Source organism: Lactuca saligna, chromosome 5, assembly GCF_052625555.1.
Source record: "Lactuca saligna cultivar CGN05327 chromosome 5, ASM5262555v1, whole genome shotgun sequence".
Taxonomy (NCBI): domain Eukaryota; kingdom Viridiplantae; phylum Streptophyta; class Magnoliopsida; order Asterales; family Asteraceae; genus Lactuca; species Lactuca saligna.
Window position 1 is genome coordinate 5,776,548 of NC_136421.1, and position 16,460 is coordinate 5,793,007.

Consider the following 16,460-nt stretch of genomic DNA (forward strand, 5'->3'; position numbering starts at 1 on the left):
GGTGAAGACTTGGCGATCGATATGGTGCTTCAATCTTTGCCTCCGATGTACAACCAATTTAGGATGACCTACCACATGAACAAAGAATAGGTCACCCTAAGCAAACTCCAAGGTCTCTTGAGGGTCGCTGAGAGCAACTTCAAGGACAAGTCTGTTGCACCTACTCCCAATCCGTCCGCTGCTCCTGTCTTGGCTATTGGTCAAGGGAAGAAGAGGAAAGCTTCATCGAATAACTATCGCAAGGTGAAAGCCCGAGATGGTGCCTCTTCTAGTGGGACCAAAGTTGATCCCGCTAAGCCCTGCTCCAACCCAAAGGAGGCAGAGTGCCACCACTGCCACAAGATAGGACATTGGAAGAGAAGCTGCCCGGATTACCTGCAAGCGATCAAAGAAGGGAAGATCAAGCCATCTTTCGCAGGTATATACACAATCAAATCTAACGATTCTAATCATGCTATTTCTTGGGTTCTTGATACCGGTTGTGGTTATCACATTTGTTCTAATGTGCAGGGACTAAGAAGAAGTAGGGATGTAGAGCAAGGAAGGATCAATCTAATCATGGGGAACAGAAGATCGTCGCCTGTGACCAAGATTGGAGTGTATTCTTTAGTGCTTAGGAATAGTTTGGTTTTAGATTTGAACAATTGTTGCTATTCGCCAGAAATGGCTAGAAACATCATTTCATTTCATGGTTTATATAGACAAGGATTTAGATTTTCTTTTAATAATGAGAATGGTTCTATTTTGGCTTATCTAAATGGTGTCTTTTACTTTGAAGCTATACCATGTAATGGAATATATGAAACTGTTATGATTGTTGATAACTTAGGAAATGATGTTTTGATATTGATTCTTCCACTAGTATGGATAAAGCATCCTTGTGGCATTGTCGTCTTGGACATGTCAACAAGAAACACATAGCACAACTCCAAAAGGATGGAGTGTTGGAGTCATTCGACCTTAGGGAAGATGAAACATGCGAGTCTTGTTTACTTGGAAAGATGACTAAGTCACCCTTCACGAGTACTTGTGAAAGGGTTGAGGGGCTATTGGACCTAATACATACCGATGTATGTGGACCCTTTAGATCAACCACGAAGGATGGGAACCGCTTCTATGTGACTTTTACCGATGACTATAGTAGATATGGGTATATCTACTTAATCAAGCAAAAGTCAGACACCTTTGAAAAGTTCAAAGAGTTCAAGAATGAAATGGAGAATCAATTGGGCAGGAAAATCAAGATGGTTCGATCCGATCGAGGAGGAGAGTACCTAAGTCTTGAATTCCACGATTATCTCAAGGAGTGTGGAATAGTTTCGCAATTGACGCCTCCTAGGACACCGCAGTTGAATGGTGTGGCAGAAAGGCGTAATCGAACCTTATTGGATATGGTTCGCTCTATGATGAGTCGTGCTTCACTACCTATCTTCTTTTGGGGGTATGCCTTAGAGACTGCCGCCCATATCCTTAACCGAGTCCCTACTAAGAAGGTTGCCAAAACACCTCACGAAATGTGGACAGGGAAAGCTCCCTCGTTGGCACATATCAAGGTTTGGGGTTGCGAGGCCTTCGTAAGACGAGATACTCACGACAAGCTTGAACCTCGAAGTGAGCGATGTATTTTCATCGGCTACCCGCAGACATCCTTTGGATATCTCTTCTATAGACTGAAAGACAATGTTGTCTTTGTTGCGAGGAGAGGAGTTTTCCGAGAGCGAGAACTCATAAGCCAAGGAGACAGTGGGAGGCAAATCGAACTTGAAGAAATTCAAGAGTCAACAGATGAAGGAACCTCTACTGCTGACATTCAACCCGAGGAGGAAACTCCGGTTGAACCGATTGACGAATCCTTACCTCTCAGACGTTCCGATAGATTTAGAGTTCAACCCCAGTTTTATGGTTTTCATATTACTACCGAAGGGGGCACGTATATTAGTGATGGTACACTAGTAAATCTTGATGAACCTAATAGCTATAAGGAAGCCATGGCAGGCCTGGAGTCTGCGAAATGGAAAGAGGCAATGGATAGCGAGATCCAATCCATGTACGATAACCAAGTTTGGAATTTGATTGATTATGTGCCCGAACGGAAGACTGTTGGGTGCAAATGGATCTTCAAAAAGAAGACCGACGTGGATGGGAACGTACACACATACAAGGCGCGATTGGTCACGAAGGGCTTTACTCAAACTCCCGGAGTTGACTATGATGAGACCTTCTCACCAGTTGCGAAGATTAAATCTATTAGAGTGATGCTAGCAATTGCCGCATTTCATGATTATGAGATTTGGCAAATGGATGTCAAGACCGCTTTCCTTAACGGAAAGTTGGCTGAGGATGTTTACATGGCTCAGCCAGAGGGGTTTGTGGATCCGAAGCATCCGAATAGAGTGTGTAAGCTTGAGAAGTCCATTTATGGACTTAAGCACTTTGCTTCGATGAGAAAGTCAAAGAGTTTGGATTTGTACGAAGCGAAGACGAATCTTGTGTATATGTCAAAGCCAGTGGGAGTATAGTAAGGTTTCTCGTTCTATATGTCGATGACATATTACTCATAGGGAACGACATCCCAACTCTGCAGGAGGTCAAGTCCTGGCTCGGGAAGTGTTTCACTATGAAGGACCTCGGAGAGGCTTCTTACATTTTGGGAATAAGGATAGTAAGAGAAAGAAGTAAGAGACTAATTGGACTTAGTCAGAATACTTACTTAGAGAAGGTACTAAAACGTTTTAGTATGGAAAACTCAAAGAAGGGAGAATTACCGATACAAGGAAATGCCAAGTTGAGTAAGACTCAAAGTCCGAGTACCGAAGCTGAGATAGCAGAAATGAGCCGAGTACCATACGCTTCCGCAGTTGGCTCAATCATGTACGCTATGACTTGTACTCGCCCTGATGTAGCCTTCGCCTTGAGCATGGTTAGCAGATATCAAGGGAACCCTGACAAAGCACATTGGATTGCGGTGAAGAACATCCTTAAGTACCTTCGGAGGACGAAAGAATGGTTCTTAGTCCTTGGAGGGAGTGATGACTTGAAGGTGCGAGGGTATAGTGACGCCAACTTTCAGACCGACAGGGACAACTATCGTTCGCATTCGGGCTGGGTCTTTACCTTAAATGGAGGAGCAGTGACATGGAAAAGTTCCAAGCAGGAAACCGTAGCTGATTCAACGTGCGAATCAGAGTACATCGCAGCAAGCGAAGCGTCGAAGGAGGCAATATGGCTAAAGAACTTCATTGGTGATCTTGGAGTTGTGCCGGCCATAAAGGAGCCCATGGAGATTTTCTGTGATAACGAAGGTGTGGTTGCCTTGACCAAGGAACCGAGGGATCATGGTAGATCTCGACATATCGACAGAAAATATCACTTCATTAGACATCGTGTAGAAGAAGGACAACTTGTAGTGAAAAGGATATCATCAGAAGATAACCCAGCAGATCCGCTTACGAAGGGACTGAGTAGGGTTAAGCACTTGCAGCATGCTAGGAGTATTGGGCTGAAGGATGATATTAGTATAGATTAGATAGTGTTAGAAACGTATAATAGATAAATGTAATTAACATTTGATGATTAAATAAAGGAGTTTTATTTATGAGTAAAGTTACTGTCACATGTTAATTGTTTAACTATTGTTTCACTTTGCATGTTTTGACTTCCAGAATAATTGAGTTTATTAGGAATAATCGAATTATTCAAATGGTCCACAATCGTTCATATGTTGGGAGTAGATATGAATGAAGATTGTCATGAATTGGTGTGTAGAATGTCTAAATGGTGTTAGGCATAGCAAGGGTTGCTGCAACGTTCATGAGTGCTTATGAACTGGTTTTGAGCATTGGAATAAACCCGCGCTTGCTGGAATCACCTTATGGAATACGATATAAAAGGTGATCGCAAGACGATAATATCATATAGTCTTAAAACCTACATATATGGTTTATTATTTGTTAATTGATTGTACATTGATAATGCGAAAACGCATCAGTAATTCGGTGTTATAAAACGCATTGTTGTGTATAGTTGGTTAATGAATAAGTAAATGCATATAAGTCGAAGTTTATCTATAACTTTTATCTAAGAAGGTAAAAGCGATATCTCGGCTGCTCGATGATTTGATTTGACTTATGTGCCGGGCCCGGTCAGAACTGAATTGATGTGTTTGATTAAGTTCTATGTCAAATAAATCAGAGATCGAGAAACCTAAATGCTTGACTAACCATTCCATAGGATTGTCGGCATGATATCTAACAGAGGACTGTACGATCCCTTATCTAAAGGACAAGATTGATTAGATCAGAGTTGACAGCGTCTTTGAGAGCTACGATTGCAAACCGAATTATACTTGTATAGTTACTAGACTTATCCAAGTGGGAGACTGTTGGAATAGTGTCTAAGGCTGCAACTATATTAGGCAAGTATTTGATCCGGTTGTGCATGGTCCTTTTGGGTTGCCTTCACCATAGCAACTTGATGGATGATTTGTTAAGAGAGAGTAAATATTATAAGGAATAATATATGGTTATTTGATTAATATAAGTCATAGATTAATTGGAATTAATTTGGTGACTTAAAGAGATTAATTAAATAAAGGGGTATAAACTGTCAATTGTTTGATAGTTAAACTTTAGACTATAAATCCATTGGGATATGCTTTGGACGAATTCTATGAGATATAGGATAGCTAAAATCGTCCAAAGGCTTATCTATGGAATGGATTTGGATAACCTTAAGAGAAGATTATCCAATTAGGGTTTAGGTTGTAACCCTTAAGGAGTCTACAAGTATAAATAGACCCTAGGGGTGAGGGAATTCGATACACCATCAAAAGTAGAGATACTCTGGCCGAATTCCTCCCCTCTCTTCTCTCCTAAATCATCTTGCTTGCTATTGGTGTTTGTAAGCCATTAGAGGAGTGACATTTGTGACTCTAGAAGCTCCAAGACGACAAGATCAACAAGGAACTCAAAGGTATGATTCTAGATCTGTTTCAATGTTGTTATTTAACCTAATTAGCCATTAGAAGTCTTGGATTCAAAGCATGTTTAATTAGAAAGCCTAGATCCAAGCATTAGGGTTTTGCATGCGCACATAGGAAAGTTCTTATGGCTAAAACCCATCAATATGAACATTGTCAGTGCTGATGGGAAGGAAGCGAGGCACAAGAACTGCGACAGTGGTGTAATATCCGTTTTCTTAGATGAATCGAATTAGGGTTTTGAAGGATCAAACGATTTGGATTTTGGTGGAAAAAGGGTCCTCATGATGTGAGGTAGGGAGACTCGTGACGTGAGGAGGGCTGAATGAAGATTTTATCCGGGACTGAGCTCTCGACATGAGGATCGTTGCAGCCCATGCCCACGAAGTATTAGGGTTTCCCATGTATTTAAGCCCCCTTATCTCGGTTTTAGGGTTCATTTCTCAGCCTCCACCTTTCCTTAACTCAGAAAACCCTAACCCTAATCCATCTTGGTGATTTTGGATCCATTTTAGTGTTTTGGTGGTTAGAAGAAGAAGAAGAAGAGGTTCTAAAGTGTTGGTTCAACAAGGAGGCTTCATCATCATCATCATCATCTTGTGCATATTTTGGACCACTAAGTGTCCAAGTGTAACATCCCAATAAAATATGACCCATTTCATTTTTGATTTAAGTAAAAACAGTATTCCAAAACAATGTTCATATAACCAAATAAAATAAATATGTCAAACACCATAAAAATCAAAGTGTGTCCCATAATCAGAATCCATATAGTGTGTGCGATGTAGTCAACTCAAGCTCTTCCCATTGGAACTGGAGTACCTGAAACATAAACTAAAAACCATAAGCACAAAGCTTAGTAAGTTCCCCAATATACTGCATATCATACATACATAGCATATAACAGGCCCCGCCCAAAGAGTATAACGGGCCCCGCCCTAACTGGCATAATGGGCCCCGCCCAATGAGTATAACGAGCATCGCCCTAACTCGGATAACTGGCCCCGCCCACATACAAATCGAAACACATATCAACTAATAGAATACAATATGATCATCGGGCCCCGCCCAGTAAACATACAACAACATACACATACTAATGTCACAGAGACAATGAGTATTCTAACATATCAGGTCCTGGGTTGGCATTGGTGCCTTCGACCTGCTATACATGGTGAGGAAACTCACCTCTGAATCTGAACGATAGTTGAATAGGTCTTGGCTCCGAATATCAGCTCCACCCAACACCTAAACAATGACCAATCCTTAGATATAACTCAAAATATCTCAACACCCTTCCCTAGGGTCAAACTTGGTCAAAGGAAAAAGCTAAGATCAAGGTTAACAACCCATGTTGACCCAACATGCCGTGTTTTCCTTTAATCACATCATGTTTCCCCTTAATGGACGTAAGCGGGAAAATCCCAGCCAACACGCCGTGTTTCCTTGAAAGCATGTCATGTTTCCTCGAGTTCCAGCAACTTAATACATTAAGTTGTTTTCTTCGACTCCTAGAGCTCCCAAGCTCAGGTCTAAACCCAATTGAGACTTAGAAGGGTAAAGTTTCCAACTTAATACATTAAGCTCAGGTCTAAACAATGACCAATCCAACTTTACCCCTAGGGACTACCAAAAAGGGTTGAAAACTCACCTATAAGGCTTGATAGAGTAGAGGCTTAACCAATAAGCACCTAAACCATGAAGACAAAGCCCTAGAACCTATATCTGACTTCCTTGAGCTGGAAACCCATGTAAAGTTGTCAACTTTACGTTTATGCATGCCTAAATGAAGCTCTTAAGCTTAAAAAGGGACTTAATGCATGCATGGGACTAATTCTTCTCATAAAGTTTGCACCTTTATGCTCAAGGAGTAAAAGATAAACTCTGATCTTAAATGACAAGCCCTTAAACAGCCTCACTCCTTCACCAACCCAAAAAGGACTAAAATCATGAAATAAGGAGATCTAAACATCTATAAGCCAAGGTTCAAACTTGATAGTTTAGGAAGCTTTCACAAAGGATGATGATTTTGGATCTAAAGCCCTTCCACCAAGCAAGACAACCTCAAATCCTCTTCTTCCTTCACAAATGCACAAGAATGGCACCAAAGACTTCTTTAAAACTCAAGAACACCACCAAGGGACTAGGGTTTTTGTGACAATGGAGGCCAGTAAGGAGACCAACCCTTAAGGAGATTATTGTTGGGTTTTATGTATTACAACAATCCTATGGTGCGCATACAACCCTAATGCTTTGGATCTAAGTTTTCTCTAGTTATACATGCAACAAAATTATCCAAGCAACAAAATTATCCAAAGCATGAAGCCTACAACTAGCATACAATTTGATATCTGAATCATAAAATACTAGTTAGAAAATTACCTCCTTTTGTAGCTTGTTGTATTTTGGCCTTTAAGAACTTAGCACCCCAAGTGTGATGCCTCAAACGGTTCACAACACACCATGAACAAATGGAAGACTTGAGAGAGAGGTTATGCAGCACTCAAAATTGAATATAGTATCTCTAAGATCACTAGTGTCACCCATTTTTAGGCCAAGGGGTTACATATATATAGTGTTAGAATCCAAGAGTCACATGTAACCCTAATTCTTACACTTAGGCTTATAATCCATAACTCATGTGGACTAAATCTCCATGGATTCTTACATGAACTTAGCCCATCATGGATCAATAGCCCAAACCATATGTATCACTAATTTACATAATTAGTCCTCATTTATTTAATTAGTCTCTTTTGATCACTAACTTAATTCCAAATTAATTCTTAATCAATACTAATTAAATAATGTGATTTCTCAATTAATATATTATACTTATAATATATTACTAAATCATAAATAACCTCTTTCTCAAATATCCTTCCTATCAAATTATTTTGGTGAAGGCAACCCAAATGGACCATGATACTCTCAGGTCATGTACATACCAATTATAGAGCAAGTACATACCAATTATAGTTATGGACTTACACACCTAATTCAACAGTCTCCCACTTAGATAAGTCTAATAACTATTATTGCAAGTACGACTCCAAAATCCCGACTAGCAATTGTAGCTCTTAAAAGTCGCTGTCAAACTCTAACCTAGTCAATGATGCGTCCATTAGATAAGGGATCATATATTCCTCCGTTCTAAATATCGTATGGACTGAGACATGAATTATAATCATTCTCTCTATCCATATGCTGTTTCCTGATTTCTGATTTATGACAATCGACTAATTGAACAAATCAAATCATTGCAGGCTTGGACAAGCGCTTAGGGTTTTCATCACTAAATCATCAATGGTCCCACATATATCGCTTTTATCCCTCTAAGGGTAAAAGGAACGGATAAACTTTGACTCATATGATTGCTCTATTTACTCATAAAATCACATACAATAATATGTTTTATAACACCAAGTTACTGTTGTGTTTACATATTATCAATGTGCAACCGATTTGTAAACTTCAACTATATGTCACCGTTTCAACTTTCAAGAATATAAGATATTATCGTCTCACCAATCACTTATGATAAAATCCATGAAGTGATTCAGATGTGTAAGGGTAGTTTTGTTGTAATGAATTGAAATCTTATTTTGTACTCTTCGTATGGTTTGTAATGTATTTTACTAGGGCTCTTTTGATTCGAAGCTTAAGTGTTCCAGCCTTCTTCCCACAACAAATGCCCCACCTGCTAGTACAGGGGTGCAAGGGGGAGAAAGGAAAAGTGAAGGTTCGAAGGCTGGAGGTGATGATGCAAGAGTGGTGGGAAAAGTATTTCCTTCAAAGATTCCAACAACAAAACCATTTATAGCAACTGATGGTCATGTTTCTTCGACAGTAGTAATAATTGTGCCAATCACAAGATCAATTTAGAAAGGAATTATGATTGGTAAATCTGCTAATATTGATGGGAGTGACTCGAAGGCAAAAGAAGTGATAGAAGAATCAGCTTCAAAGGCAAGAGGAAAATCAATTCTGATAGAAAAATCTAAGGAAGAAAAGAAAGCAGAGGCTGAGGCGGAACTGGAAAGGATGAGACTGGTTCAAAGTATAATCACTCAAAGGGCAAGTGATCCACCTGACATGAACAAAGGTGATCCATCAAAGCACTACAATTATGAAACAATTGAAGCCAATGTTGCATTTAATCACATGTATTCGTTCAAAAAGAAGCCAAAACAGAGTTACATTGTCACGAATATTGATACAAGCCAGTTAGACTTTCTAATTAATGAAATGATGTTCATCATGCCGTAGTTTAAAGCTGAAAGCAAGTTCAAGGAGAAGGATGAAGGAACTCACATGAAAATCAGGTTTCATCCAGTTCTTGCGAAACCTGCTGAAGAAGTGTGGTCATTGACAAAGATAAAGAAGGTTATCAGCATAAAGAAGGATGTGGTTTTCGAAAACACAGTCCAAAATATGAAGTATGTGGTGACCAGGGCGAATGGGAATGTTTGTGAGTTTACAATTGCTGACATTCCTTTAATGAACTTGTATGATCTTATACAAGTTGCATTACTGCTGAAGGAAAGATTTTTTTCGTATCTTCAGAACACAGATCCAGCTGAGTATAAGTTGGGAGTTACTCACATCAAGATTTTTATTGAAAATTATTATGAATGCTTAGCATTAACTGATATGGAGTTAGCTACAGCTAAAGGACTGAAAATTACAGCACCCATGGCTCCTTCGAAGACACAAGCAGAATTAAAGAAGTATGTTGATGATGAAATCTGCTTGAAGCCATTTGGTTTAGTCTTCTTTGGGAAGGACAAGTCTGGGAAATCAATATACGAAAGGCGAGTGAGGTAGAAAGGTACTCAACTTCACAATAGACGAACTTAATTGTTCATATGAATCATTGTCAGAAGAATAACGAGGGAGATAAAAAGGAACTGAAGAAGATTATCTCATGGTACACTGAGATACGAAGAGTAATGTTGTACTCCATTCAACTGCTTACGAACTGAAGTCTTCAACTCTGATTACAAAGGGGGAGAATGTAAGGGTAGTTTTGTTGTAATGAGTCGAAGCTTATTTTGTACTCTTCGTATGGTCTGTAATGTATTTTACTAGGGCTTTTTTTATTCGAAGCTTAAGTGTTTTAGCCTTATTATATTTTTTGTACGCTTTATGTATCCTATAAATAGGATCATTTACTAGAGTTAGAGAACTTGAACAACATTGTCTTTTCTCTCTGTAAATCTCTTAAAGTGTAATTGAGCTGAAGTGAAAATCTTATTTACATCGTGTGTTCGATTACTAGTTCATTCTTAAACATTTACTCTGATTCATTTCATACTCGATTCTTAGATTCATCAACGGGCACCTTATGCTCAGGGTTTTCTGCTAACTATCCCTATTGATGGTCTTGGCCAACATATGTCTCTTGTGGAGTACCGAACTATCATTCGTTACCGTCTCATGATTCCCTTATTCCCAATTGGCGAGATATGCCCAGTTTGTCGCAAGACATGTTTGGATACCTTTGGGGAATTATGCGGTTCATTGTAGAAAGCTACCTGGTTTCAAGTACAGACATGATGTGATTCAAGATGTTCTCTTCGATGCTTGTCGGCGTGTTGGTATTTCTGTGAAGAAAGAAGCGCCAGTGAACTTTTTTACGGACCCGCAGAATGGAAGGTCCACACTTATGGATAAGAGAGAAGCATGTGTGCATGGATCTTACTGGGGTCTCTCCTCTATTTGGTTTGGGGAGCGGTGGTTTCACAATAGGGCATGCCACTTTGAAAGATGTTGCGTGCAAAGTGGTAAATCACGAGAATGCATGTATAGAAAATCAACATGTGTTTGTACCTTTTGCATTCGATACATTTGGTTTTCTCACACCAGAGACGGTGGAGTTCCTCAACAGAGTCCAACGGGTCATGCATTCTAATTTCATATCTCCTAGATCCACAAATTTTGTGAGACCGTGAGACAATTCTAATTTTATGAGACCGTGAGACCAAATCTAAAAATAATTTTAAAATGCAAAATAAATGGAAAAATCCATAAATTCTTTTTTTAAATATTATTTACGGAACTTGAATTAATTTAAAAAAATAAAGAAATTAAAAAAAATTAAAAAAATCCCGTTTTTTTTTTTTTTTTTTTTTTTTTTTTTTTTTTTTTTTTTTTAAATACGTGAAATATTCTAATAGAATATTACACTAACATATTCTAAAAAATAATTTTAAAATGCAAAATAAATGGAAAAATCTAAAAATTCTTTTTTTAAATATTATTTTCGGAACTTGAATTAACTAAAAAAAATAAAAAAAAATCTTGTTTTTTTTTTTTTTTAAAATACGTGAATATATATATATATATATATATATATATATATATATATATATATATATATATATATATATAGTGTTTGTAGATGTTGTGCAAAGTGATATGTAGATTCATGCTTGCACATCGATATATAGCAAAATCTTTCGGGTTTGATTGAGATTATCATAGTTTTTTTTTTCACCAAATCACCGATTTCATTATGTTGATCACTTGTTCTTCACCTTTCGATTATTTTAGGGATAATGACTTGAAAGGGTAGCCGGTCATAAGGGTAAAATGTGAATAGTTTCAATAGTTTAGTGGTAAATAGATAACGAAAAAAAGTTTAGTGACTAAATGTGAACAAAATCGAAAGTTCGTTTCCCTCTAAAAAGTTCAATGGCTAAATGTGAACAAACTTCCTATTGTATTATGTTTTAGCAAATTTTTTATTTTTGTTTAATTGTAGCAACAATTGTTGATGAAGAAATCTATGATTTCCAGGTATCATAATTTAAGTATTTTTCTTTTGAGTTAAGAAGAGAGACTCGGCGAGTTGAAGCCTCAACTCATCGATTAAGGTCGCGACTGATGACTCGGATTGATGAATGGAGTCGACGAGTCGGTGAGGCGACTCGACGAGTCTGTGTTGTTGGCAGAAACCCTAAATCTTTGGGACCGAGCCATATTTAAATGCACTTATGGCCTTCAATTGCGACTACCTTTCCCATAAGTGAGAACCCTAGCGAGCTTGAGTGTGTAGAGTGAGAGGAAGAGCTATCTTGAGCTTTTTGGTGTGATTTTGCAAGAAAGGAGAAGAGTTCCAGCAAGAAGGACCAAGGAAGGTTATTATTATGAGTTATTCAAGCAAGGAGCTTCATTCTAATGTACAAAAATGAACCCCTTTCCTTCCCTATTGTATAGATTCCATTTTGGGGTTAGGGCTTGAATCACTTCATCTTTGGGATTCTGAATGCCTCAAACCCCTCTTGCAAGTTTGTGTTATAGATCTAGACCCTTCTAGGTCCAGAGATCCGAGAATATGAAGCTTTAGTAGAGTAAACCTTGGAGTTTGAAGTTAGGAATATGGACCCTTCTAGGTCCAGAGAGCCGAGAATATGAAGCTTTAGTAGAGTAAACCTTGAGGTTTGAAGTTAGGAAGCATTTATGGGATTCTTATGGTATATATAGTTACTTTCATCTTACACATAGATATGAAGTATTTTATATAAATTACGTGCTATGTTTGCATATTATTTGAATACTTGCTGTCTATGCTGGATGAACGGTTTTATACATGTTTTAAAAGATTTAAACGGTATATTTATTTTATATCTACAAATATGTTGCGGATGAAACATGGGTAGATGAAATAGTTGGTGTGTGATAAAATAAAATGATGAGAGATAGGTGATGATAATTAGGTAAATAGATGATGATGAATAGGTGATGTAGGATGAAAGGAGATACCATAACCTTAACCGGCAATGTGGAGATGTAGTCATCTACCAGAGTATAGATGGCGACCACGGACTGCAGGCCCATAACCTGTAGGTGATGAATTACGAGTTCAGGCGATGTTGTAACTACATATTTATGTGATGATACTCTAACCCTTACTATGAATTACGAGTTCAGACGATGTTGTAACTACGTATTCATGGGATATCACAAATTCCGCATGCCAAACCAATTGTCATAATTCACATCAGTGAGAATGGTTCGTTTTTTTTTTTTTTGTAAAACCAAAATCAGATTGGAAATTTTGATTTTTTATTTTAGAAAATATTGTCAAACCATTGGTTTTTTATTTCGGTTTCGGTTTTTTGTTTTTTTTTTTAAATATATTTTCAGGTGTTTTTTTTTTTTTTTTTTTTTTTTTTAAATTTATTTTTATTTCATAGATTTCTTCATCAATAAATATTGCTACAATTTAACAAAAATAAATAATTTGCTAAAACATAATACAATAGGAAGTTTGTTCACATTTAGTCATTGAACTTTTTAAAGGGAAACGAACTTTTGATTTTATTCATATTTAGTCACTAAATTTTTTCGTTATCTATTTGCCACTAAACTATTGAAACTGTTCACATTTTACACTTATGACCGACAACAGCCGGTCATAAGTGTAAAATGTGAACAGTTTCAATAGTTTAATGACAAATAGATAACGAAAAAAAAAGTTTAGTGACTAAATATGAAAAAAGTCAAAAATTCGTTACCCTTTCAAATCATTATCCCTAAAATAATCGAAGGGTGAAGAACAAGTGATGAACATAATGAAATCGGTGATTTGGTGAAAAAACAAATCTTTGATAATCTCAATCAAACCCGAAAGATTTTGCTATCTATCGATGTGCAAACATGAATCTACATATCACTTTGCACAACATCTACAAACACTTTTACCCAGTACTAATGTGCACATGATTTTTTTATTTTATCTTTTTGTCTTCGTCTTCGTGTCTTTTCTATTTAAATAGGTTAAAGATCGTAGATAATTCATAAAAAAAAATTAATTAAATAAAAAACGGTTTAAATGACATCAAATAGAAAATTTGGTCAAAGGTTGGTCGCATGAAAATGTGTTTCACTGGTCAAAAAAATTACCGGAGTCCAAGGGCATGTTCGACAAAACTAGCTGGTAGCGGGTAATATTTTTTTAAACGCTACGTGAAGTAGTATATGGATTTTGAGTATTTTGTTTAAATTAAATGCTAGAAACTTGTAGTGTTAAACAAAACTTTTAATTCAAAACGGAGCGTTTAGTTAAACGATAAAAGCCGGAAGCCCTTAAACGTTCTGTGCTGAACATGCCCAAAAATCAACAGCACCACAATGGCTAGCGTAGTGTTCCGATGGGGTAGGAGGTGTCAACTTGGATCCCGCTCACACCACTTAGACCATAGGGTATGGTCAATAACATCTTTCATTTTTTGAATGTCACGTCGGTTTTCTCTCACTTTCATTTCACACACCAAATATCAGGAAATTGTCACATTTCACTACCTTTCACAGGGCATGGTCAGGAAACATATTTCACTTTTTGAGTGTCACGTCGGTTTTCTCTTACTTTTCTTTCACTCATCAAAAGACAGGAAAATGTCACATTTCACTACCTTTCATTATCTTTAATTATTTTATTTTATTTAAAAAAAACATTGTATACGAATATTATACTAGGAAATTAAAAATTATGAATTTTAGTATATTTTTTATAAATTTTTAATATATATATATATATATATATATATATATATATATATATATATATATATATATATATATATATATATATATATATATATATATATATATCATTTAATAAATATTAAAAAACTAAAGAAAAAAAAAACTCATCTTCCAAGAATTGACTCAAGAATCTTTACCCATTATTTGTTAGCTACAATTTTCAATTTAACTATTTTAGATATAAAAAATACTAATAAAATCAACTCATCTATCAAACAAGTTGAGTGAAATCGACGTTGGTTAGAACAATCCTATACGAATTTCTTTGCGACCCTTTTTGTGTCACCTATTTTCTTGTCCATAAAATATATATGTGATAAACCATGAACATGTGTTCTGTACCACACATCCTCAACACATTTACTCAACTCTTTAGCGACACTCATAAACCCACGTAGACCAAACATTAGCCACTCTTCCACTGCAATCTACATATACCCTTCCCCTAACCCACCTAGCCACCCCCAACTCAAACCACGATATGTCCATCTTACCTCAGCACCACCACATCATCCACCATGCTGCTGCCGTAGGCCGCCAACAGCACCACCATCGCAACCACCGTGTCTATTGCACTTCAACAACTCGAGTAAAGACTAGGCCGAAACTCGAACCACTTGTCATCAACACAACACCACTCGTTACAGTTACTCCACCCAAAATCGATGACCCAAGCCTTAAATCGACTTGGGCTCACCGTGCATGGGTGGCCACTGGTTGCACAACAGTACTCATTTCTCTAGCCAATTCCATCATCGGATCAATCGACTCACACATATGGCTCGAACCCATCTTATCTGGATTCATCGGATACTTGTTCGCAGACCTTGGATCCGGTGTATACCATTGGGGCATTGATAATTATGGAGATGCCTCAACTCCAATGTTTGGTTCGCAAATTGACGCGTTTCAAGGCCACCATAAATGGCCCTGGACGATTACCAAACGTCAGTTTGCGAATAACTTACATGCGTTAGCACGTGTTATAACGTATACAGTGGTACCAATTGATTTGATCGGTCATGATCAACCGGTGGTGATGGGATTTGTGGGGATGGCTAGTGGATGCATCATGTTTAGCCAGTTGTTCCATTCTTGGGCTCATGGAACTAAAAGCAAGCTGCCGCCAGTAGTGGTGGTGCTGCAAGATGCGGGAGTGTTGGTATCCCGATCGCAACACGCCGCCCACCACCGGCCACCTTATAACAACAATTACTGCATTGTGAGTGGGGTTTGGAACAAGTTTTTGGATGAGCATAATGTGTTTGAGGCGCTGGAAATGGTGGTGTTCTTCAAGCTTGGTCTCCGGCCACGGTCATGGAGTGAACCCAACTCCGATTGGACGGAGGAGGCAGAGACTTTTTCAACAACTTCTCTGCCATAAAACTTGTTATCCGTTTACCAAGATTCATAATAATTCAAAAATAGAAGTATATAACATTGCTAGTTGCATTGATTTTTTTATTACTAGGATCAATTGTTTAAAAATAAAGTTTGCACGACAGACAGTCAACATATGTTCCGGTTAAAATGGGGTAATTTCAAAGGTGAATCAAATGAGTCTGGTTGATCGGATGATGCTTCTATGGTTACTCAATTTTAGAATTTCGTTAATAGTTTGTGATTTCATATGATTATTAAATTACATTTTTTTTCTAAATGAAACAATCCAGGATACTGGAATCAGTTTATATACTTTAAGATGAATTGTGGACCTGTTTAACCTTTTTTTAATGTATATGACACATGATCAGTTTAGATACGACTTGAAATTTATCAATTATAATGAATTTGTGAACTTTATGTTCAAATAAGTCACGATTCAAATGACTTGACTCGGGTTGGGTTTACCTGTTGAGCTCAATCAACTTTGGGCATTTTGATTTGCATTAATTCTTTGGTATCGATATAACAACATATCAAATAATTT

General features: G+C 37.4%; 1 pseudogene; it reads left to right on the forward strand.

Annotated features, from left to right (window-relative positions):
• The first annotated feature begins 14,930 nt into the window (after window positions 1-14,930).
• Window positions 14,931-16,105, forward strand: LOC144997343 (fatty acid desaturase 4, chloroplastic pseudogene; annotated as a pseudogene).
• Window positions 16,106-16,460: the final 355 nt, after the last annotated feature.